Raw genomic sequence first — 25,265 nt, forward strand, 5'->3', positions numbered from 1 at the left:
TGCAACAAACAGATGCATACAGGATAAGCAACATAATCCGTTTGCAGCAAGTGTGGCTGTATATATACACCCTTTGCACGGACTTTAAAACAGTACTGCCATATGCGGTGGCTAGCCAGTGGATGCTGCATAGGTCTGAAACAGAGTCCCAAGGACAGTCTGTTCAACTTTAGCGTGCTCCTAGTATGAATATCTATCAAACAGTGTTTTGTGAAAGCGTGTGGAGTGGACCATGTGACAGCTTTACAAATTTGCTCTTGGTATATTCTCTAGAAAAGTCACAGCAGCTCCTGTTCTCGGGTTGAGTTAGGATTGGTGAAGAAAGGTAGGGTTCTTTTGTCTTTTGCATAACGGGTTTGGATGCACTTGACAATCCACCTGGCAACCAATGCCTTAGAAATGGCATGACCTTTATGAGGTTTTAAAAAGGCCACAAATAGTTGCATTTTGCAAAAGGATTTAGTTCTATCACTAAAGTGAATAGCAGCACGGTTGCCGATCAAATGCGTATAGTGCCCTTTCAGCTACCAAATCTGGCCGTGGTAAGAACACTGGGAGCTCGATGGTCGGGTTAAGTCGGAATGGAAAGACCACCTTGGACAATAATTTTGAAGTGGTTGTGAGAACCACTTAGACCTCATGTACCTGGAAGAAAGGTTCCTGTAATGTGAGGGCCTGTAGTTCACTAATGCATCTGAGAGATGTTATGGCTACTAGCAAAGCAACCTTCCAAGAGAGAAACAGCAAAGCACATGAACACAGTGTTTTAAAAAGGACTACCATAAGTCTGGTGGGGACCACGTTAAGATTCCAGACTGGAGCTGGGGGTACTCTTGGTAGAATGACACATTTATGCCCTCCGCAAAAGCTTTAACAAAAGTAATTTTGAAAAAAGGAGGATCGCTCTCTGTTTTGCATAGATGCAGCAACGGTGGCTAAATGTAGCCAGAATAACATGTAGGCTAACCCGGGCTTCTGCAGATGTGGGAAGTAGCAATTAATGTCTTGTGTCATAGGCAAAGGGTCTATGTGCTTTGAATTACAGTAGTGGACTAAACTCATCATACACTTAGCAGCATAGCAGGTGCGTGTGGTGGACCTACGGGCTAACTGGAGTATTTCAATGCAATCTTGGCATAGGTTAAGGAAAATGAACTCCAAGACCACAGGAGCCAAATCACAAGGTAGAGCTGTCTGGGTTCAGGGTTACTGACTTTGCTATGGTTTTGTTTGAGAACGTCCAGCCAGTTGAGGAGCTTTCTGCATAGGACAATGGACATGTCCAGAAGGGTCTAGAACCACGGTTGTGTGGTCCGGCTGAAAGCACCAAGATAGGAGTGAGAAATGTTGGGAGAGGAAGAAAAGAATATCTGTTGAAGAAAACCTTTGGGAGCTAGGGAAGGCTTCTCTCACTACATAGTTGAGTACTGATGCTAGGAAGAATTGAAGTGGCTTCAAGTGTAAGTTGGTGGCATTAACCTGCAGGGAGACTGCAGTCTGGGTGTGGGGTAAGCATTACTGTCTGCTTGAGCTCTTGATCAGACAACTGTCGAGGTATGAAAATAATATAAGTTCCTACCCTTTCGAGTTCAGCTGCTACCACCACTAAGTACTTGGTAAATACCCTCAGGGCTGGGGGGGAGGGTGCCAAATGATAGTACCTTGTACTGGTAGCGTTAACTACTTACCATGAAGCAGAGTTAGCACAAATGTGCTGGATGGATTTGGGTGTGGAAGTAGGCGTCCTTCAGGTTTAGTGTGGTCATGAAGTTGTCTTGCTGCAGTAGCGAGATGACATCATGTAGGGTGACCATGTAGTGCAGGTGGACTAGGACAGGGTGGAGGAATTTTGTTTTGCGACCTTTAGGGAGACCAGATGGGAACCAGAGTGTCCGGTGGTGGAAGTTCCTCAAAGACAACTCTGAGATTTTTGGGTAGAGCTTTCTTTGAGGCTAAGATATTTCCTGTACATGAGTGGATGAAGATCCTCCTATGCCGTTTGTCAAGCTCCTGCTGTGGCCTCTCAATGACTGGGTGCTCCTCAGTGGAGAAGGTGGAGGGCTTTCGAGCAGACTAGGATTTTGTTGCTGAAGATGGCTGCTTTGGCTTTGATGATGGAGCCGACTTCATTGGATCGGTGCTGTATGAGGTACTTTGGCCCAGGCTGATCAAAGGGTCTGGGAGGGTCATTTTTATGGCTCTGAAACTTTGGTACAGTGTCAACTAGCACTCTGAGAAGTGGCACATCCCAAGATGGCAGCGCTTCATCACAGGCCTGGATGCCCTCAGTGGGGCTGTGCCCAGTTCCGGTGTGTGGCAGTTTTGGAGAGCTTTAGGCATACTAGTGCAAGGTTTGGTCTTCAAGTATGTACTGGAGCAGACGGAGGTCGACGGAATATCCTCAGGCTCTGCTTCTTCCTCCTAGAACTCCTTGGCTGACTTTGGAATGTCAGAGTTGACAAACATAGAACTGGTGTGCCAGAAGGTCGATCAACTCAAGAAATGCTTCCTTCGTCTTTGGCACAGAGAGGATCCCCTCACTGAAAATGTCTTACATTTCTGAAGAGGATTGAGCCATCCTGCTGGGGGCCCACTGTCTGTCTAGGCACTGGTATAGAGTCTCCTTGCTGCGAAAAGCCAAGCAACAGTCGCAGTGCCTCTCATCGTGCTCTAGCAAGATGCAAAGTTAGCAGATAGCATTTAGATCAGTCTAGGACTATATAGAGTGATATTTGAGGGATCTCTTGTAGGGCATCTGTTCCATTACCTCAGTTGTGTCTTCATTATCCCAGGGGTAAGCCAGACCATGTGGTGGCCCAAAGGGCCCAGAGGGCCGAGAGACCCGATCAGCTGAGGACGATGGACTGGAGGAATGGAACTGACACTGAAAGCAGAGAAAGCGTGGAAATAGTCTTCCTGCAATGGTCTGAAAGTCAACGGACTTCAAGGCAATGAGGCTGCAAGTTGAATTCTGTCTAAACCCAATCTTGGGGAAAAACAATTTAACACTGGAGTCAGTACCCGTGCACGTTGCAGACCAAAGGAGAATTTACCAAGACCTCATGACTCAAAAGATGACTTCAAAGATAAACAAGTTGCAATCGTCCAAGCCCAACATGAGAAGACAGGAGTATTCAAGAGCATGTGAGTCTACCAAAACACGCGAAGTTCTTCTTCATGTATATGGGCTACCATCACACTAGTTAATTGAGAAGACTCAAACAGCAGACCTGAGTTTAGGGCAGAACTATAATTCACATTTAGAAGGTAGAATGTATAAGACTGATAATTTGAGGTATGCACCTAGAGGATATAAGGGTGGTCAATTAACCCCCTTTCAACACGGGAGGTGGAGACAGCCCTTAAAATAGTTTTCTTTACAAATCGGTTCACAGTCTGTAGATAGAGTGTGGGTCTTGAGCCCTGTAAAAGGTGTTTCCAAATTAGCAAATACCTAGAGCAAACTCCACTGTCTCACAAACACGTGTACTCTACAGCATTTTTTCTCTTTAATAACTAAACATCATACCGACGCAAGTCTGAATAATCATTCTGATATAATCTAAGGCAGGCTTCAATTGAGGCTTGAACTGTGGCGACTGGAACCTCTGTTTATAAAACTGTCCCATAATAAAATGTCTCTTGGAAGTATTTCATTCTTGACACCTATGAGTCTTGGCGCCTTTGTTTCTCCCTATATATTTTAATATTTTAATCTCCTTACGCTTCAAACAATGCAGCATTTACAAAGCCTTATTGCTTCAGTACAATGCCATTTGGATTGCCCCTAGACACTGGATACTCATTATCTACAGAAGTTTTAATCCTTTACTTAGAAATCAATTGACCTTACACACGATGTATAACATGCAATTATGTTCGATTCACATCTATTAGAATTAAATCCAGCTATCAACTGGAAATTTGCTAAGTCAAGGCACCAGCTGCACTATTGTACGTTCCCACTACAAACTACCTGATTAACTTCAATGAAGCAACATATGATTATCATTAAAAACAAACTTTCTTTAAAAACTAGAACCAAAGCAAAATTGCTTAAAAGAACAAGTTACTTACCTTTGGTAATACTCTTTCTGGTAGAGATTATCTAGCTGCTGCAGATTCATCACCTTTCAATGATCTTAGGAGTCAGGCCTGATCCAGAAACTTTCAGCAGTACCTCTGTGTGTAGGGAAGTTGAGCCATTCGGCTCCACATTGATGCCATTCCACTCAAGAAATGATGTGCAGAGCATATATAGGCACCACTAACACACAATGATGTCAGTTGCTTTTGAGACTGCAGACCCCCAGATGCAGAGCCCCAAAAGCAAACTGGTGTGACAAGTGTGGAGATTACTGGAGTTGGGATCATATTCATGGATAGAATAAAATCACGGGACAGGAAGGATGGGTCTGTGAGGAATCTGTGGCTAGAGAGTCTCTACCAGAAAGAGCGTTACCAAACTTGTTCTTAGACTTCTAGCCACAGATTTCTCACCTTTTGAATAGATACTACAGCAGTTCCCATTTTGAGGATATATCTGCAGAACAGCACCAAGCAACAAATCTGTCCCAACGATCGGCATAAACATTTTCTGTCGAGGGACACCTGGCTGCCTAAAGGACATTAACCACCTCTGGAGAAAGGTCAAAAGTGTTGACGGCGGAGGGCTGCAAAGACCTGGGAGCAGAACCTTGCCTTTCTGTTGCAAAAGCAGATCCCCGGAAGGGGCAGCCTGAACAGAGGAGAGATGCTCAAGCCTAGGAGTTCTGGGTATCATATTGTCCGTGGTGAATCACGGTCCACTAGAATGACTTGGGTCAGGTCGGTCCTGATTTTCTTGAGAACTCAGAGGAAGAGTGGTATTGGCAGAAAGGCATACAAGAGTTCTGAGGTTCTGAGTTCTACTCGAGATGGAGTGCGTTTCAGGGCGAGAGATGCCTTGGACACTCCAACATGCAGAAGTGCTGACATTGCAAGTTCTCAGGGGTGGCCAACAGACTGAGGTAAGGTTCAGCACTTCCAGGTGCAATTGTCAGTCGTGATGCACTTGGTGCCGACGACTGAGCTTTTCCATCCTGGCATTCAATGATTTTGCCAGGTGGTTGAACAAATTCCAGAGGTGCAGGGCGTCCCAGCACAGGTTCCATAACACCACCCCACCCCTGCTTGTTGGAGTGTTGTCCGTGAGCACCTGTACCAGCTTCTCCTTGATGGATGGAAGGAAGGTTTCAATGCCAATCCGATTCCCTTCCATTCCAAAAGGCTGAAATTGAGTCAGGACAACACCGGAAAACAGAGGCCTCTCCCAGATGGCCACCCTATCCCAGAATTGATGCACTGATCACTAGTGTCAGTTCTGGGAAGGGAACGGAGAGGAGTCTGCTGCTGACCCAATGTGGCCCAGCAACCATCACTGAAGATCTCTTGCATTTTCCTCTGAAATTTGAACACAGTCAGAGAGGTCCCCTGGATATTGGGCCCACTGAGACTTCAGATCCCACTGCAGAGCCCGCATATGCCAACTGGTGTGCTCGACCAGCAGGATGCTAAAGGCCATCAGTCCCAGCAGCCTCAGAGTCTACCTCACTGAAATCCAGGACCGGGGATGAAAGATAAGTATTGCTGCCTGAATGTCCTGGACTCTTTCCCAGACAAGAGGCATGAAACAGAACAGTATCCAGAATGGCTTAAATGAAGGGGAACATCTGAGAAGTATGGTGCGACTTTGGTGCATTGACAAGGAACCCCAAAGATGACAAGAGGTTCGCATTTGTCTGGAGGTGGTTGACGAATGTCTGGGGTGAGCCTGCCTTTAACAGTCAGTTGTTGAGATAGGGAAAGACTCAAACTCCTGACCTCTGAACACCCAATGAGCATTGGTGATACTAAAGTGGAGCAAAGCAAACTGAAAATGCTAATGTTCCACACCGAACCACATGTAGTAATGATGGGCCTACAGGATGGTTAGATGGAAGCTGGCGTCCTGCAGGTCCAATGCATTCATCCAGTCTCCAGGATCAAGAACATGCAAGACCTGGGTCAGTGTTAGCATTTTAAATTTTTCCTTCCAGAGGAAGGTGTTCAGGGGGTGCAGGACTAAAATAGGACAAAGTCCTCTGTCCTTCTGAGGTACCAGAAAGTAGCAGGAATAACCACAAAGCCCTGTGTCTGACATGGACACCCTCATCATAGCCCATGTGGTCAAAAAGGTTTAACTTCCCGCCGCAAAATGGATAGATAGTCCTCAGTCAGTACTTGGGGAGACAGTGGAAGGGTATGGTATAGCACCTCCAAACAATTTGCAGGGCCACCTGTCTGATGTTATGGCCAGCTAACATCGGCAGGAGTTGTCAGATCCTGTCTCCCAACAAGTGGTCGTGCTCCTCTAAGGGAATGCTAAAGAGGTTTGGAAGATGAGGCTGCAGTGGGGGTTGTGGGCTGGGTGGACCTGCTGAGCTCAACAGTGAAACTGCTGGATGCCTTGTGAAGGTTGGATTGGTGGGCGGTTTGGGGTACCTCTGCCTAAACCATAAAAAGAAGCAGGAGGGCTAATGCAGCAGGAGGGATGGGACAGATAACATCCAGAGAGGGTGCAGTGGCCCTGATCTGCTTGAACCACTCAAATAAGGATCATGCGTTGTACCCAAAAATTCAAGTCTCATTAAACAGCATGTTCATGAGGGATGACTGGACATTGCTTGAAAAACAATGGAGGACTACAAGTGTGGCAGTGGAAGGTGACATTGGTGCCAAAGGCCTGCCTGATGGAATCGGTGGTGTCCTAGCCACTATGAACTGTGAACATGGCCATGTCACAACCGTCCTGTATGACCTGGGTGAGGACAGGTCAGAGATCTTCAGGAATTCCTGGGAGAACTTGAGCCACCGAATCCTAAAGGGCATGGGAATAGCACCCCAGAAGGAAGCTGGCATTTATTGATCTAAGTGCCAGGCTGTTGGACAAGAAGACTAGGTTCCTGAAAAACTCCACCTGATTTGACCCTCAATCGGGGGAATAATTGACAAAGTGTTGGGATTAGTCGTGCATGCAGATGCCCGCACCACCAATCTTTTATGGGAGGGGTGCTGAGAAAAAAATGCTGGGTTGCCCAAGAAAGGGCGGTGGCATCCTGCAATCTAGAGTTTCGTAGTATTCTATTGTAATGTAGGAAAGTACCCTCTTTTTGGCATAGTTACCCCCACTTTTTGCCTGTTGTCAGTGTGTTTTGATTGTGTTCACTGGGATCCTGCTAACAAGGACTTCAGTGACTGTGCTCTCTCCATCTAAATTTGGTTGCTTAGGACTTCGCAAAGCACACAACTGGCATACTGGTGGCCTCATATAAGTCCTTAGTATATGGTACTTAGCTACTCAGGGCATTGGGGCTCCCATGGGCTGCATCATGTATTGTGCCACCCATGGGAGCCCACGCAAAATGTGTCTGCAGGCCTGTCATTGCAGCCTGTGTGAAAAGGTGCATGCCCCCTTTCACTACAGGTCACTGCACCAGGCCACTGTAAGTCACCTCTATGAGTGGCCCTCCTAGCATAGAGGGCAGGGTGCAGATACCCTGTGTGTGAGGGCACCTCTGCATAAGCAGAGGTGTCCCTACGAGCTCCAGCTCCATTTCTCTGGACTTTGTAAGTGCGGGGAAGCCATTTTTACCTGTGTACTGGACACAAGTTACTTACTACTTGTGCCCAGCTACATAATGGTTACTCCGAACCTGGGTATCTTTGCTATCAAACAGGTTGGAAACATACCCCAATACTGTTGCCATTATTGGTTGTATGATTCCATGCACTCTGTGGGCTCCTTAGAGGGCCCCCAGCATTGCTCATACCAGTCTTCTGGGGTTTTCTGGGCATCCTGTGCTGCTGACACTTGGAGCTACCAAGGTGTGTTTGTTCCTTCTCCAAGGGATCTTCAGGCTCTGTGTAGCCCTAGCCTCAAGCACTCTTCCCTGCAAAGCACAAATTCCTGCCTGCTGTTCCAGCGACGTTGGACTCCTCACCAAGTGTGCAGAGTAGGCCTCACCGTGACTCCTGTGCCTGCTGCCTGTGGGGGCTGCATCCATGAATTCTTGCTCTCCTGACTGCTGGGGGATGCCTGGGACTCTCCGCCTTGGGTTGAGTCCACCTGTGTTGCAGGATCCACACAGAGTTGCAGGAGAGAGGACCCACGCAGCCGGTCATCGTTACAGTTAGTGCCTGCAGATGCAGGAGAGTGACTCCTTCACTCCAAGGGAAATTCATTCTTGCTTCTTGGTGCACACTGAAGACTTGCCACCCTCAGATGATGCACAGCCAGGGAAATGTTGCAGTTGTTGGAAGGAGCACAGAGAAACAATTTTGCAAAGCAAAGTCGTCACTCGAGCTGAAGAATGTAGATTCCTGTGAAGTCCAGTTGCGGTTCTAGTGGCCAGAAGTCGAAGTAAACATTGCAAAGGAGTCCTGCAGGAATCTTGCAAGTCGAATCTGAGGACCCACCAAAGAGGGAGGCCAAAATAACCAAGGAAGGGGTATTGGTCACCTAGCAAGGTGACCACCTATCAGGAGGGGGCTGTGGTGTCACCTGCCTGACCCGGCCACTCGGATGCTCCCAGCGTTCTCTGCCCACCTTGGTTTCAAGATGGCAGAATCAAGTTACTGTTTTGTAGCTGGAGATAGGTACTGACCTATGTCCAGTACACGGGTAAAATGGCTTCCCCGCACTCATGACGGCCAGGAAGATGAGCTGCAGTTCGTGAGGGCACCTCTGGTCATGAAGGAGTGCCCTCACACTCTGGCCAATGCCCTAGGTACCATATACTAGAGACTTATATGGGGGCACCAGAATGCCAATTTTGAGGTGTATAAAGTCAGGGATAACCGAATCCAAAGGGAGAGAGCACAGTTACTGGGGTCCTGGTTAGCAGGATCCCAGTAAACACAGTCAAAACATACTGACATCAGGCAAAAAGTGAGGGTAACCATGCCAAAAAGAGGGTACTTTCATACACCACCTGGCATGCGTGTGTCACCACGGCTTGTTAGATAACTATAGGCCAATTGCTCTTCTCCCCATTCTATCTAAAGTCCTGGAAAAACATGTTAACCTTCAGCTGACAAATTATCCGGAGAACTAGAAACTTTTGGATCCTTCTCAGATGGGTTTTAGAGCTCAGCATAGTGCTGAGTCTGCTCTTTTAGCAGTCACTGAATCTGCCAGGCACCTTCTGGATCAAGGCGGCCATGCCTCTATTATATTACTTGATCTTAGCGCAGCATTTGACTCTGTTGATCACAACCTTCTTTCCTGCAGACTTTCCAAGATAGGGATAGGAGGCACTGCTTTGTTGTGGCTCTTTTCTTTTCTTACAGAAAGATCGTTTCAAGTCTCAGACCACTCTTTTTGTCTGATATCTATCCTTTAACTTGTGGAGTACCTCAGGGTTCCTCTCTGAGTCCAACGCTATTTAATGTCTACCTATCCTCTTTGGCTAAGGTCATCTCCCCATGTAATCTTTCAGTGGTTACCTATGCCGATGATACTCAGTTAGTTGTATCTCTTTCCAGCATTAAGCACTCCCCCTCCTCCAGTCTCTCGGGCTGTCTTGCAGATATTGCTAATTGGATGAACTCATTTAAACTGAAATTTAGTGATGGGACATCCGAAGTTATGATTTTAGTTAACGGTCCCCCTGCACTTCCTTTACCTCTTATTCAGAGGCTTTTGACAACCTTCCTTCTCCAAAGACTCACATCAAGAGCCTTGGCTTCCGGCTCGAGCCCCGACTTACGATGGATACCCAGTCCAAAAAACTCATCTATGCGTTTTGGCCTTTTGAGATCCCTCAGGAAGATTTTGATTCTTCTTCCACCTAGGGCAAAAAGGATTCTTGTTCAGGCGTTGATTTTGTCCCTCCTTGATTATGGCAATTCCCTGTTTCTTAGCTCACCAGACTACGTTATAAAGAAACTTCAAGTGGTGCAGAATGCCGCAGCTAGACTGCTCACTAATTAATGTAGGAAGCTCTCTGCTAAGCCGGCGCTTGTAAAGCTTCATTGGCAGCCCATAAAACAACGTATCCAATTTAAAGCATTATGGGGGTCATTCTGACCTCGGCGGTAAAAGGCGCTTACCGCCGGTCAGAAGACCGCCATAACACCGCCACGGTCGCGGTAAACCGCCACGGTCATTCTGACCCGCTACTTGAAAACCTCCAAAAACCCGACATCCACAAAAGTCCGCCACACCAAAGGTCAGCAAAAAAATGGCGATGACCAAACCTCCACCGTCACGCCAACAGAAAAACGCCCATGCCATTACGACCCACGAATCCACGCGGCGGTCTTTCAACTGCGGTATTCCATTGGCGGTACACACCGCCGCGCTCAAAATACACACACCCTTACAAAACACAACTACATTGGACAATTTGAAATACACACACCTGATACACATACAGACACCACTCCCACACACCCAATACAATATAAAACACACACCCACAAACCCCTACGACCACAATTGCGAATTAAGGACAGAGAGAGACAGCACTGCTTAGAGTAGACCATCACACAGAGGCAAATCACAACATCACCCACACAATTACCACGCACAAAACACCATACACCACCACACACATCACACTCTACAACACATACAACATCCCTCACCTCATCCACACCACCACATGGCACCCCAGGTTCTCTGACGCAGAACTCAGGGTCATGGTGGAGGAAATAGTTTGTGTAGAGCCCCAGCTCTTCGGGGCACAGGTGCAGCACACCACAATTGCTAGGAAGATGGAGCTATGGCAAAGGATAGTCGACAGGGTCAACGCGGTGGGACAGCATCCACGCAATCGGGATGACATAAGGAAGCGCTGGAACGACCTACGGGGGAAGGTGCGTTCCATGGTATCAAGGCACAACATTGCGGTGCAGAAGACTGGCGGCCGACCCCCACCTACTCCCCCAGAATTTACAACATGGGAGGAGGAAGTCTTGCACATCCTGCGGGCCTCGCAGGAGTAGGCGGAGGAATGGACTCTGGTAAGTCAAGTCTTAACTACTTCTTCCCACCCCCACCCCACCTGCATGCCAGCACATACCCCCACCCCCATAACAACAACTCCTCGCAAATGGCTCACCATCACAACCCACCCATCCCAACACCAAGCCCTGCATGCGACCACAAAGCATGGACACCCATCACCAAAGCATGCCTACTGCACACACACATCACCCCCACAAGCAACCCTCACAAAAGCCCCCACAAGGGAATGCCTGCACTTGGGTACACGGCCACCCACCCATCACACGAAATGCCACACACAGAAGCAATAACCATACCCTTATACCCCTGCAGGACCCGAACGCCACCACACCGCCACGGAGGGTACAGAGATGTCCATCCCACCCCCAGAAGAGGCCCCCAGCGATGACAGCAGCTCTGTCGCCCTGGACCCAGATGACCAGCCCGGCCCATCGGGGACCTCTGGACAGTCGGTTCCCCACAGACAGCCACAGGCTACAGCAGACCTAACACCCTCTGGGAACACCAGCACAGCTCCCACCCAGCGGGCCCATGCCTCTGTCTCCAGGACACGTCAATCAGTGGTGTGTCCGCCACTACAGGGCACCCAGGTTGACCCACCACCCCAACAACAACAGGGACCTGGGGGCAGTGGTGTTGGGCACACCGTCCAGGGGACAGAGGCCCAGGAACACAGGGGAACTGGGAGGGCTGCTGTGCGACAGGGGGGGACAGGCCCAGGGAACCCACTCTCCAAGAGGCCCTCTCCTCCATCATGGGAGCATACCACCACTCCCAGGAGACGATGGCTACGGTACTGGCCAGGTTCCAGGAGATCCAGGCACAGCAGGAGGAACGGTACATGGGGTTCAGAGAGGAACTGAGGAACATTGGTTACGCAATGGGGACCATCGTCGTGGCCCTTAACCAGATAGTCACCACATTGCGGGACCATGTGGCACCCCAAAGGGCCCCTGTCACTAGCCTAGACCAGGAACAGCCTACCACCTCCGCCGGCGCTAGTGGACAGGAGGCCCCGACACAACAACAGGCCACCAGAACCCCACCTCCTGCTGAAGAAGAACCACCCCGCAAGCGGAACCTGAGATCTCACAAGAAGACAGAGTAGGATGCCAAGACCCCCGCCAGCATAAGATACCCCCTGATGTCATCCCACTGTCCCACATTGTCACCCTGTCCAACCTTTAACTGCCCCTGCTCCATCCTTCCACAGGCATATGGACAATGCACCTGTGAGACTGAGAATTGGACTCTGCCATGGACATTACTCCACCCCCACCCATCAACGTTTTACAATCATGTACCTATATGTAGCACTTGAAATAAATCACTTATTGCACTTAAAAAATCAGGAGTCTGCTTGTATTCTTAACAAATGTACTACACATAACGGCGCAATAATGTTTAGTTACATTGTGATGACAACATACCAATGTCAATAAGCTTTAGTCCATGGGCAAACAAAGCTGAAGTCACGCAGTGGGTCATACAGCTCTGAAAAGGGAAGGGAAAGTCACAAATCAGTTAACAGGAACTGGGGGGAAACACAGACAGTAGAGACGCATGAGGCCTTAAGTAAATGTAAAATGGCGTGGGTGATTCTTACCTGTGTGCTACTGAAAATATTGTTGTATCACTGTATCCCTGTTGTCCGTGTCGTCCCTGTCGTCTTCCTCCTCTTCACTCTCCACAGCTGCTACACCACCACCACCATCTGGACCATCCTCCTGCAGAAAAGGCAACTGGCGTCGCAAAGTAAGATTGTGAAGCATACAGCAGGCCACGATGATATGGTGAGTACATTAGAGATCCACCTGTCATATGCAGGCACCTAAACCTGGCCTTCAGGAGCCCGAAGGTCCTTTCTATGATCCTCCTAGTTCGCCCATGGGCCTCATTGTACCGTTCCTCTGCCCTGGTCCGGGGATTCCTCACTGGGGTCAGTAGCCACAACAGGTTGGGGTAACCAGAGTCACCTATTAGCCACACACGGTGTCTCTGTAGCTGTTCCATCACATAAGGGATGCTGCTATTTCGCATGACATACGCGTCATGCACTGACCCAGGGAATTTGGCATTTACATGGGGGATGTACTGGTCTGCCAAACAGACCACCTGGACATTCATCGAATGATAACTTTTTCTGTTTCTGTACACCTGCTCACTTTCTTTGGGGGGAACCAAAGCCACATGGGTCCCATCAATGGCACCAATGATGTTGGGGATATGTCCAAGGGCATAGAAATCACCCTTCACTGTAGCCAAATCGCCCACCTCAGGGAAAACAATGTAGCTCTGCATGTATTTCATCAGGGCAGACAACACTCTGGATAAAACCTTAGAAAACATAGGCTGAGACATCCCTGATGACATGGCCACTGTTGTCTGAAAAGAGCCACTTGCCAAAAAATGGAGTACTGACAGAACCTGTACCAGAGGGGGAATCCCTGTGGGTTGGCGGATGGGGGACATCAGGTCTGGCTCCAGCTGGGCACACAGTTCATGTATAGTGGCTCTGTCAAGCCTGTATCTAAGTATGATATGTTGTTCTTCCATTGTCGACAGGTCCACCAGCGGTCGGTACACGGGAGGATTCATCCTTCTCCTCGCAAGTCCCAGCGGACGGTGCCTAGGAAGGACAACATGGAGCACAGAGTCAAGCAACCCACAGGTTCTTTCACACAGCTTGCACAGTACACGAATCGCTATGCATTGAAAGGCTTGTATGAGTGGCAATGCAAGGCCTAGGCCTGTGTGACGCAGTAGAAATTATGCCATGTGGGCCCTTGAAATGGCGGCTGCCTGACCTGTGAAGTGTGACAGTGGGATGTGAGGTCAATGCGCTGGCGTGGCACACCGTCGCGGTAGGCGGTCGAAGACCGCGGTGCTAAGCCGCATTGGTTAACATTGCACCCAATGGGTTTCAGTAGCCAATGACGATGTGCGCCGGCGGTCGCGGTACGCACCGCGGCGGTACGCACCGCCGCGGGCGTGACCGCCATTTTCTATCTGATTAATCACTCGAGACCTGATCATCCACAGGAGAGGACCTATACTGCAAGTGCTGCTGAGACCTCGGTCTGGGAGATTCAATGGCTGCTGCGACTGGGGAAAGGGCCCCTGCCTTCACTTCAGAAGAATTGGAGAAACTTGTTGATGGGGTCCTCCCCCAGTATGCGCTACTCTACGGTCCTCCAGACCAACAGGTTAGTACACAGGGTGCACGTTGAATGGGCTATGCCTGTTTTGAGTGGGGTGGATGTAAGATGGTGGGGAGGTGAGCGAATGAGGAGTGCAACGCACGACAGATGAGAGCATGTGCCACATGGCAAGGTTGGGGAGGGGGGGCCACTCACATTGACCAGGCAGAAAAGTGATGATATTTCCTTTCCCACCCTGTACATGTCACATAGGTCAGCGCCCATCAGAAGATCGAAATTTGGCGTGCCATCGCCAAGGACGTCCGGGCCCTGGGGGTCCACAACAGACGGGGCACCAACTGCCGAAAGAGGTGGGAGGACATCCGCTGCGGGACCAGAAAGACCGCGGAGGCTCTGCTGGGGATGGCCTCCCAACGTAGGAGGGGTGCCGGCCGCCAACTGACCCCCCTGATGTCCCGGATCCTGGCGGTGGCCTACCCCGATTTGGATGGGCGCGTGAGGACATCACAGCAGACAGAAGGGGGTGAGTATCAGCACATTCTGCTATCTTTGCGTGCAGGGGAGGTGTCTGGGTGGGGGAGGAGGGCTGTGGGTATCTCTAGGCCAGGGCGCATTCTGTAGGCTAGGCCCCTCCGTTAGGCATGGCCCTGTGCCCCCGCCCCCCACCTCTGTAGGGTGGCAAGTACAGCTATCCATGGTCCGGCCTCACCCATGTGTGCATTTGTCGTCCATAGACCTGTAGGCCTAGTCACAATAACTCAGTAGTGTACCCCGATTGCGCGGCCTAGTGCTGGGGGCTTCTGTGTCTGTCCTCTCCGACAACGGTGTTGCCAATGCATGCACTCAACCTGTCTTCATTTCTCCCCCCCCCCCCTTTTCTTTGTCTTCCTGTTCATGTGTGCATTAGCATCATCAGGCGGAGGAGAAGTGGCATCGGCGCACGAGGGAGCTGCATCTCACATGGCCCCGGAGGGCCATGCAACCGACTCCGAGTACACCAGTGAGACGGAGGGCGAGGGGAGCTCCACAACGGGGACCCGTGGAGACGTCAGCGACACCGACACGTCCTCGGAAGGGAGCTCCCTTGCGGTGGCGGCAACATCCGTGCCCACCGCCACAACAGGTACAGCCGCCACCCAGCGCACCAGCCCCGCCCTCCCAGCAGCCCCTCAGCCTTTGCTCCGTGCCCGCTCGGCCAGGAAGCCGGCCATCTCCTTCGCCCCAGGCACCTCAGGCCCTGCCCCAGTTACCCCTGCTGCCCTCAGTGAGGAGGTCATTGACCTCCTGAGGACCATCATTGTTGGGCAGTCTACCCTTTTGAATGCCATCCAGGGTGTAGAAAGGGAGGTGCATCGGAGCAATGCATACCTGGAGGGCATTCATTCGAGTCAGGCTGCCCATCAGCGATCGTTCAACGCTCTGGCCTCAGCACTGACGGCAGCCATTGTCCCTGTCTCCAGCCTCCCTCTTCAAACTCCCTCCACCCAGTCCCAGTCTCCTGATCCTCTGCCTATCCCATCCACACCATCAGACCAGCCTGCACACACCTCAACACCCAAGGGCAGCTCATCCAGACATAAGCACCACAGATCCCACAAGCATTCACCCAAGCAACATCCAGATGCAGACATGCCAACAGTCACTACCGCCTCTGTGTCCCCCACCTCCTCGTCTCCCTCCTCCCTCCCTGTGACGTCTCCACTCACACCTGCATGCACACCACCATCAGCCAGTACTTCCATCACCAGCACACCCTCCAGTACAGTCCGCACACGTGCAGTCACCACCCCCACTGCCATTTACACGTCCCCTGTGTCCTCTCCCAGTGTGTCTGTCACCCCCTCTTCCAAACCACACAAACGCAGGCAGCCACCCACCCAACAGCCATCCACCTCACGACAGCCTTCGTCACAAGCACCTGCACCCAAAGACAGCACACTTGACTCTCCTACAACCACATCCTCTTCCTCCACTCCCATACCCACTGCACCTACCCTTCCCATTGCTCCTAAAAAACTTTTCCTCTCCAAAATTAACCTCTTTGCATCACCTGACCCACCCCCTCCATCTGGTAAGAGTCCAAAGAGCACCTCAGCCACCACCAGCCCTGCATCTACTAGGACCATAGTGCAGGGCTATTGGAGTCCACCAGCTCCTAGGGCAGGAACATCGGCCAGCAGCAAGGGGACAGCCAGCCCACCCCCTGGGAAGAGGACCAAAAAAATAAGGGCCGGCGCGACAAGCCTGAGACGGCTGCCACCAAGGACAGTAGCCTGCCCCGTCACCTGCCACATCATCAAAGGGAGGCAATGGCCACAGAGCTTCAGCGAAGGAGGGCAAGGGCAGCAGGGCGGAGAAGTCAGGCAGCAGGCAAGCTGACCAGGAGGGCCCCACCAGCCCCATTCTGGGTGTGACGGACGACACCCACGGGCCCAGGACTCCATCACAGGAGGGCCCCGCGACCGCAAGGTCGGATGGCGACTGAGCGGGAAGTATTGGCCAGGTCTGGCTCCCTAGAAACACAGGACAAGCACTGCTGAACAGGGCCCCGCCAAGACAAGCACCGCTGAACAGGGCCCCGCCAAGACAAGCACCGCTGAATAGGGCCCGCCGTGACAAGCACCGCTGAACAGGGGCCGCCGTGACCAGCACCGATGAACAGGGCCCCGCCGTGACAAGCACCGCTAAACAGGGCCCCGCCGTGACAAGCACCGCTGAACAGGGCCCCGCCGTGACAAGCACCGCTGAACAGGGCCCCGCCGTGACAAGCACCGCTGAACAGGGCCCCGCCAAGACAAGCACCGCTGAACAGGGCCCCGCCAAGACAAGCACCGCTGAACAGGGCCCCGCCAAGACAAGCACCGCTGAACAGGGCCCCGCCAAGACAAGCACCGCTCCGCTGGGCAACGCCGTCTCAAGCACCGCTCCGCTGGGCCCTTCCTGTCAAGCACCGCTCCGCTGGGCCCTTCCTGTCAAGCACCGCTCCGCTGGGCAACGCCGTCTCAAGCAACGCTCCGCTGGGCCCTTCCTGTCAAGCACCGCTCCGCTGGGCCCTTCCTGGCAAGCACCGCTCCGCTGGGCCCTTCCTGGCAAGCACCGCTCCGCTGGGCAACGCCGTCTCAAGCACCGCTCCGCTGGGCCCTTCCTGTCAAGCACCGCTCCGCTGGGCCCTTCATCTCAAGCACCGCTCCGCTGGGCAACGCCGTCTCAAGCACCGCTCCGCTGGGCCCTTCCTGTCAAGCACCGCTCCGCTGGGCCCTTCCTGTCAAGCACCGCTCCGCTGGGCCCTTCCTGTCAAGCACTGCTCCGCTGGGCCCTTCCTGTCAAGCACTGCTCCGCTGGGCCCTTCCTGTCAAGCACCGCTCCGCTGTGCCCTTCCTGTCAAGCACCGCTCCGCTGGGAAACGCCGTCTCAAGCACCGCTCCGCTGGGCAACGCCGTCTCAAGCACCGCTGGCACATTGACAGTGCCGGTTCTGTGTCGAGCAGGGCTTCACGAAGCACTCTGGGCACCATGCCTCCTCCATTACCAGTGGAGTCGGTAATCCATCTGATGGACTATGGCTTTGCACTCCCCAGGATGGCACAGTGGGCAACCCTCCCACTGTAGAGACTTGAGAGACTGTGGCTTTGCACTCCCCAGGATGGCACAGTGGGCAACCCTTCCACTGTAGAGACTTGTGAGACTGTGGCTTTGCACTCCCCAGGATGGTACAGTGGGCATGGAGGCCCCTCGTGGATCTGGCGTCGTGAACTCATGTGGCTGAGGTGCCCCCCCTTCCCTTCCCCCTGAGGTGCCTGTAGTATTATCATCTGATGCCCCAGCAGTGTTCTCTCCAATGGTATCTGGTCTCGTGTGTGGGCTTTGCCCATGTGTTTGTGCACATTGGCCCACGGACTATGGAACTTTGACAAAATGTGCAGGACTTATTGCCTATGTATATATTTTTCACTATGTTCATTCTTTATTTTGTATATTTCATATTGCATATTTCCCATAACTTCAATAGAGCTATAATATACATACATTTTAAAGATCATTTTAATTATGTCTTTGCATTATTCCAGGGGTTTGGGGGGGTCACTCTGACTTGTTGCTCTGCATTGGGGTGTAGGTATTTGGGGTGGGGGGGTGGGTGTATGGCGTATGTGTGTGCCCGTAAGCTTTCCTCCTCCCCTGTGTCGTAGGTGCAGTACTCACCGTTGTCGTCTGCGCCGGCGTTCGTACTCCTGGTAGATGAGCAGGTAGACAATAGCTGGTAGGATGTTTAATTTGGGTTCCATGCTGTCCTCCTTCCTCGTGGAGTGTATAGAGGTGAGCGTTTTCCCGTTCGTAGTCGGTTTCCGCCGTGTTTTTATCGGCAGGCTCCCGCCCCAGAAAAGGTGGCGGATTGGTGAGTTGTGATAGGGTGGGCGGTACATTGTCTGCCGCCTGCCTGTTGGCGGTGACCGTCGCGCTGTTTGTCTGTCCCGCCGTGGCGGTCGGAGTGTTAAAGTGGCAGGCTGTGTTGGCGGTTCCCGCCAGGGTCAGAATTCCATTTTTTTGACCGCCTGCCTGTTGGCGGGTTGGCCGCCGCTTTATCACCGACTGCCAGGGTAGGAATCACCCCCTATGTCTGGTACATAAAGCCCTACATGATAGAGGCCCCTTTTTTCTCCAACATTCCTTTTCCATCTACACTCCGCCCAGACTTTCCTTCCGAACTCCTATTTAGGAAGAAATGAAAAACTATTCTCTTTGCTGGCAACTCTGACCTAATACTTTTGTTTCTTTTCCTCCCTGGACTTTTCAAATACCGCAGCGCTGGGATGCCTCAGGGTAGCTATGCGATTCCATAAACTTTTAAACTCAAACTCACCAGAAAGATGCATGACGCCCTTAGGCCCATAAGCCTCAGAGTCATTCCCACCAAAATCCAGGATAGAGGCTGAAACATCGGTATCACAGCCTGAATATCATGGACTCGCTGCTCAGGAGGTTAAGCTTGAAAATGCACTATATCCAGAACAGCTCCGATGAAAGGGAGCATCTGAGAGGGAGTCAGGTGTGACTTTGGCATGTTTATAGTCAACCCCAGCAAATGCAGGATGTCTGTCGTAGTCTGGAGGTGGGAAGACGACAGCCTGGGGTGAACTCGTCTTCAATAGCCAGTAGGCGAGATAGGGGAAGACTGAAACCCCTAATCTCCGCAGATGAGCTGCAACCACATCCATCACCTTGGTAAACACCTGAGGGAGACTGGTAAGGCCAAAGTGAAGCAGTGAACTGAAAGTGCTTGGGGCCTACAGGGAATGGGCTAGGCCAGAGACCGCAAAAGGCAGACTGAAGAGCAGGGTGGGTACGAGGGGCTGTCACGATGCCAAAGGACCTGGCCATAGCCCGAGAATCCTTGAAGTGGTCGACTGTCAAGTCTGCCTCGTCTCCAAATAGGCAGGTGCCATCAAAGGATAGGGCCATCAAAGAAGCCTGGGCAAGCCCAAAAGCCACACCTCCTCAACCAGGTGTGATGGCTCAGAGCCACTGGCGAAGAAGCCGCTCTACCTAGCAAGTCGGTTGAGTTGTGAACTTAGCCGAGGTTCTCACATCAGCCTCAGAAAGTACAACAGTCTATGCCTCCTCTGGGACCTGTGGCAGCATTTGTGCAACTGTATTCCCAAGCATGTGGAAATAACGGCCCAAAACAAAAGCGGTGTTCATGTACTGCAATGTGAGGCTGGCGGAAGAAAACATCTTCCAAAGTGAGTCCACCTTTTGAATTCCCTGTTCGGGGGAGCAGAAGGGAACGCACCATGGGAGGTAGAGGCTTGGACCACCAAGCTCTCAGGGGGTGTGGTGGTGTATCAAGAAAAATGGGACCCCAGGTGCGAGGTGATGAGGGTGGGCCATCGTCCTGTTCACAAGAGCCCCTGTGCTGGACTTGAACCAGGTAAGCCAGTAGGATACAAGTGAGGGCAACAGTGAATGGGAGTAGGGGCTCTGAGGAGGAAGCTCCCAGTTGCAGCAACTCTGTTAAGAGGTTTGTGTTGATGGCCACTGAGGACAGTTGAATGTCCAAGACCTCATCTGCACTCCACGTCACCAGGGCGCAACAGGCTCCCTTCTTCCGTAGCCACAGTAGAAGTAGAAAGCAGGCCAGTGTCCTGTCAGCTGGCCTCACCCAAGTCTTCACACCAATCCATTTCTTCATGGGGGTGGATTTTTAAAGGGTTCAGCATCCCCTTCTGTTCATCCGCCAAGTCTAGCCCGTAAGAAAAGTGCTCAGAACCCAAACAGGGAGGCAAGGCTCTTGTAGGTGCATGAGTCGGCATTGTACGATACCCATCGGCTCCGTGGGGATGGGGATGACGCTGCCAGTGGGCATGCATGACGCCAGTTGAGTTGCCGTTTCGTCTGGCATCAGGGAAAGTCAAGATGGCACCATTGGTGTTGGTCTGGATGCAGGACTGGATCCCTGGGAGCCCCTCGGTGCCGGAGGTGCATGGCCTAGTAAAACTCCCCGCAAGCCATCTCAGATTGTATCGTCTGGGTGTTTGAGGCAATCTAATATTGTGTCCCATTGTCGCGCCGTGTCCCTGGAACCTCTTCCCGGTGCTGCTTCCTGATGTATTATACTTCCCTCTGCCTCAGCCCATTTTTATCAATGCATTCTGCCATCTTTGTATTTGAGGCCCCCCAGCTACCTTCTCCAATGGCTCGTAATTTCTCTCTTGGCCAAAATCAATGCCAGATCAATACATTTATTGGTTGTCCTGTTGGCAGGGGGGTGGGGGAAATCCCCTAACAATGCTGTCAGTGGAGATAGCCTCAGTGTTCTATCTGTAGTCGCTGCCAATTTCTTAAATACTTCTTCCCAATAAGGCACTATCTGCGGGCAGTTTCATAACATGTGTTCTAACCCTGCCTCTGGTTCTGGGCATCTGGGGCAACCCCCGCTTCTAGTGGCATACATCTTTGCAATTCTGTAGGGGGTAAGATAAGCTCTATGATAGACATTGATATTTATTAATTTAAAACAAGCGTTTCTAGTTGCGTGGTATACATGTGAGGTGATCCTGGCCCATCTCTGCTCCTCTATTCGAGTCCCCAACTCCGTCTGCCACTTCAATCTAAGTTTATCCAGAGTAGTAAAAGTATCTTTATGTAAGGCTTTGTAAATTGCCGTAACCACACCCCTATCTCCCCCTCGTGAGCAAATAATCCTGCATCCTTCATGTATAGGAGGTTCCTGAGACCCCAGCTTCTAGGGTCTATGTATAATCCTAGCGATCGGTTTATATATAAGGAACATTCCGGGTGGAATGTCATACTGTTCTCGCAGTTCTGCGAATGTACGCAATTGCCCATTATGATACATGTCCCCCAGCACTGTAATATTATAAGTAGCTAGTCTCCTAATCCCAGCTAAAGCCTGCTCCCAGCAAGTTGCTGCAGACCGATCATTGGAATTTCCAGAGCATAAGGGATAGCCGTACGGAAGCGCCTCAGACCACATGCCACTCTGGTGGCAATCGCTGCTTCTTCCCACTAGGGGCCAGCACCACTCTCAGGAGGGCGTGGTGCAGTTCACTTAAATCACACTACTTATTTTGATCTGCTGGATCCTCACTTAAGGATCTTGCCAACTATTGCAATTGGCCAGCCCAGTAGTAAATTTCCATGTCCGGGGCCGCCAACACTCCTTCCGAGGTGGGTCTCTGAAGAGTGCTCAATGCCAGTCTGCGTCTACTCGATCCCCATTTAAAACTGGATATCATGGAGTTAATGTTACTGAATACTGATTTCAATATGACCAGTGGAAGAGTAGGGAAATAGTACAATAATCTTGGTAGCATTATAATTTTTTAATAACGCTACAGTCCCCATAACCGCTAATGGGAGTGTCCCCCAAAACTGCATATCGGTTCTCAATATCCTTATTGCAGTATGTATGTTCCCCTCTAGTACGTCTACTGTTCTATGATATATGTTAACTCCTAAGTTGCGGAATGTAGTAAGTCCCCAGGGGAGCCCCCGTGTATCAACCATTTTCGGGACCCACTCTGTTAAGGGGAAGATGGAGGATTTCTGCCAATTTATCTGTAGACCAGATGCTCCTCCAAAGCTTTCCAGCATGGCCATAGCTCCCGGGAAATAGGTTTCCATGTCTCCCAGGAAGATCAGCATATCGTCCACATATAGTACAATATAGTGCATCTGCAGTCCTACCTGAAGACCCTCAAAATAGACGCCTGATCTAGCCATTCTAGCAAGCGGTTCCACCACTATTGCAAAGAGCAGGGGTGACAGGGGACAACCCTGCCTGGTGCCCTGCCAATTTGATATGGGTCCGGTATAGTCCCACCCGTGCAGTGGGATTCGCATAGAGTAGCTGCGTCCATCTAACAAACTCGAGCCCCAGGCCTAGTTTCAGCATTACCTTTTCTAAGTAATCCCACCTAAGGCTATCAAATGCCTTCTCAATAACCACTGAGATAATCGCCGCCCGCTGCAAGGTGGGAGACTCGGAGTGGAGTATAGATACAAGCCGTCTTATGTTGTGTAGTGCAGTGCTGCGCTGCGGAACAAACCCAGATTGATCTCTGTGTATCAATTTTGTCATATAAGGTAGCAGCCGGGAAGCTAATATTCTACTAAGTATCTTATAGTCCAAATTGAGCATGGACAGGGGGTGGTATGAGCGCACATCTCTCACCGGTTTATCGGGTTTCAGAAGTGGTATCATGATAGCTTCAATTGTGGACTGAGGTAGAGCACCCCTCTCTTTTGCCTCTGCATATAGGCTACACAAGTGTGGGGCTAGCTTTTCCAGGTAAACAATATAGAACTCCACGGAAGTCCGTCAGCTCCTGGGACCTTTCCTCTCGCCATATTTTGGACTGCGTCTTTAACATCCGCTAACGAGATTGGCTCGGCGAGGACCCGTTTGTCCTCCTCCCCCAAGTGAGGGAGAACAAGTTCATCCAAGACCTCCAATTGGGTGGAGCTCAGCGCCTCAACAGGTGGGGGGTATAGTTGGGAATAGTAGTCAGCAAACAAAGTATCTATTGCCCTCTGCCCATAAATACGACAACAAGCTGCATCCTTAATTTCTGTTATCACTGTTTGCTGTCTCGGCGGGGCCGCCAGCCATGCCAAAAGTGAGCCTGATCTATCTCCCTCTGCGTGTTGGCTAGCCAAGTATTTTCTGTAATCAAAACGGCTCAATTTTCCGGTTACCTCTGCAATTTTTTCCTTGAGATCGGTAAGACAAGGGGCCACTTGAGGGTGATTGGGTCTCTAACCTTCAATGTCTCTAAGGGATTCTTCATGTTTTTGGATTTCTAATTCTAAGGATCTTCAAACCCCTACACTCTCTGTTATGCATATTCCTCGAATGACTATCTTAAATGTCTCACATTCTATCGACCTAGTGGACGCCGTTCCTGTATTAAGGGCAAAAAAATCTCCAATTGCCTCCATGCCTCCAACAGCGAGTGTTTGAAGGCCTCATCTTCGAGCATCTCTGCTCTGAGACGCCAGGTTGGAATGCTAGGTTTTTCCCTGCACAAGGTCAGTGACAGTAGCAGGGAATTATGATCTGAAATAGTGCGGCACAGGTATTCTGCTGTTCCCACTGTACTGTGTATCTCAGGGGAGGCAAGGAATGTGTCCAGATGAACATGTAAGTCATGTAATGTAGAATGAAAGGCGTAGTCTCGGGCTGTAGGGTGGATATGCCTCCAGCAATCACCAAATTCCCATCTTTGCTGCCATTCAGGGAACTGTCTAGCCACTTTTGGGGTTTGGAATCGAGGCAGGGGTGGGTGAGACCTATCTAATGTAGGATCTGCAATACAATTAAAGTCTCCTCCTATTAAAGTGGCTCGCGTGAAATAGGGACCAAATACCCTCAAAAGTGTGGTAAGAAAGGCTCCCTGTTCCTGTTTTTGTGTGTATATTCCCCCTATTATAATGTCTCTAACTTCTAGTCTCCCACTTATTAAGACATATCGCCCCTCCTTATCTTTAACTTCCTGTGTTTTTTGGAAAGGCACTCCCGGATGTACCCATATTAACACCCCCCTTGCAAAGGCCGAGTAAGTTGTCGCGAACACCTGGCCACGCCATCTCTTCGCAAGTGCTCTGACTTCCTGTTCCAATAGATGCGTTTCCTGTAATATGGTTATATGGACTCCCCGTCTCTTAAGCTGACTGTATACTTTATACCTTTTACCCATACTATTCAGGCCACTTCCAGGTAGCAATTTTACTACTTTACTACTCTACTTCGTTGAGGTCCAAGCGCCGCCTGCAGTGACAAGATCCCAGGATTGGTTTAAGCCAGGAGGATCTTCGGCCAGCACTCCTCCAGTGAGTTTCCAGTACAGTCAGGGGTGGGGGGGGTTCTGTTCCCTTTTAGTTAGTTGTGGCCCTTGCTGATGGGGAGTGACACCGCTCTGCAGTCCCACCTAACATTCGCTGGTTGGAACCACTCATATTCACTATGTGTTGCCCACCGGGCTTCCGGTCACTAGGGCCTCTGTGTTCTCAATATCGCCCCTCTGTCCCTACTACTGCCCTACAGGGCAGTTGCAGCACTATGTTGACGCACTTTCTGGTTCCAAAAGATCAGTATCGAGCGTAGGGCAGAAGGGGGGCATCGCCTCGAGTCCTCGCCCTCTCCTCCAAGCTGCCGAGGCCTGCTCCCGATGGTAGGACGAGCCCCTCCCCACCCACCAGCACCCACAGCGTTTCACACTATCTTCGTGGGTTTTGTCATTTTCGCCATACCTGTTTGTGGGCTCAGTCCTCCCCAAGACTCCGGTCTCCTCCGGTGCTATTCAGCACCGGCTGCTCTGCTACACTCTACTCTACTTCTGAGCTGTGGCCGCCATCTTTGCTCACCTCGGCTCGGAACTCAGGTGCTCTGTTCGGCTGCGCACTGCCTTCTTTTCTTCAGGCGGCCACTGGACTCTGTGCCCTGGGTATTCCGAACCCCTGGACGCCGCTCGGAATCATGCTTGGGGCCATTATGCTCACAGGATTCTTCGGGCCCTGCGCCTACCGCTGGGAGCT

The 25,265-nt window shown here is 51.0% G+C and overlaps 1 protein-coding gene across 2 annotated transcripts in view; it reads right to left on the minus strand.

Moving 5' to 3' along the window:
• The window catches only part of OCRL (OCRL inositol polyphosphate-5-phosphatase), a 659,503-nt gene that overhangs the window by 55,904 nt on the left and 578,334 nt on the right, over positions 1–25,265 (minus strand). The gene's annotated exons all lie outside the window — the stretch shown is intronic.

Source organism: Pleurodeles waltl, chromosome 2_1 (genome assembly GCF_031143425.1).
Source record: "Pleurodeles waltl isolate 20211129_DDA chromosome 2_1, aPleWal1.hap1.20221129, whole genome shotgun sequence".
Lineage (NCBI taxonomy): Eukaryota > Metazoa > Chordata > Amphibia > Caudata > Salamandridae > Pleurodeles > Pleurodeles waltl.